General features: G+C 48.4%; 1 protein-coding gene across 4 annotated transcripts in view; it reads left to right on the forward strand.

The window, feature by feature from the left end:
* LOC103375728 (CD276 antigen-like) overlaps positions 1–1120 on the forward strand; it is a 10040-nt gene that overhangs the window by 5794 nt on the left and 3126 nt on the right. The window lies entirely within an intron of this gene.

The following is a 1120-nucleotide window of genomic DNA, read 5'->3' on the forward strand; positions in this document are numbered from 1 at the left end:
GGACGTTCACGAGCAGGATGCTAGGCAGTGGTGGTTGGTGTGCTCGTAGCCTCAACCTGTTCCTAATACTGGCTCGTTTCCCTCGGGGCCTGTTACGCTGCTGGCGTCCTGTGTCGTTGTTGTTGAGGGCCCCCGCAGGATCTCAATGGGCCAGGACGCATTGGCAGAAAAAGTGGTGTCATGCAGTGACGTGCGGTGAGGTTCGTGGTTGGTGAGGCACTGACTTCACCAGAATCTGATTTACAAATCCACTATATTGCCTGAAGTATTCACTCACACATCCAAATAACCAAAATCATGTGTTCCAATCACTTCCATGGCCACAGTTATATAAATTCAAGCACCTCGACATGCAGACTGTTTCTGCACACATTTGTAAAAAGACTGGGTCGCTCTCAGGAGCTCAGTGAATTCCAGCGTGGTACTGTGATAGGATGCCACCTGTGCAACAAGTCCAGATGTGAAATTTCCTCGCTCCTAAATATTCCACTTTCAATTGTCAGTGGTATTATAACAAAGTGGAGGCGATTGGGAACGACAGCAACTCAGCCACGAAGTGGTAGGCCATGTAAACTGACAGAGCGGGGTCAGCGAATGCTGAGGCACATAGGGAGCAGAGGTCGCCAACTTTCTGCAGAGGCAATGGTTACAGACCTCCAAACTTCATGTGGCCTTCAGATTAGCTCAAGAACAGTGCATAGAGAGCTTCATGGAATAGGTTTCCATGGTTGAGCAGCTGCATCCAAGCCATACATCACCAAGTGCAATGCAGTGTCGGATGCAGTGGTGTGAAGAACACCGCCACTGGATTGTAGAGCAGTGGAGAGGCGTTCTTTGGAGTGACGAATCGCACTTCTCCATCTGGCAATCTGATGGATGAGTCTGGGTTTGGCAGTTGCCAGGAGAACGGTACTTGTCTGACTGCATTGTGCCAAGTGTAAAGTTTGGTGGAAGGGGGATTATGGTGTGGGGTTGTTTTTCAGGAGCTGGACTTGGCCCCTTAGTCCCAGTGAAAGGAACTCTGAATGCTTCAGCATACCAAGAGATTTTGGACAATTCCATGTAAACCCTCAAAATCAGACCCATAATCATGTTGAATCATGTTTCTAATAAAATAATC

The sequence above is a fragment of the Stegastes partitus genome, unplaced genomic scaffold (assembly GCF_000690725.1).
Source record: "Stegastes partitus isolate 25-593 unplaced genomic scaffold, Stegastes_partitus-1.0.2 Scaffold2825, whole genome shotgun sequence".
Lineage (NCBI taxonomy): Eukaryota > Metazoa > Chordata > Actinopteri > Pomacentridae > Stegastes > Stegastes partitus.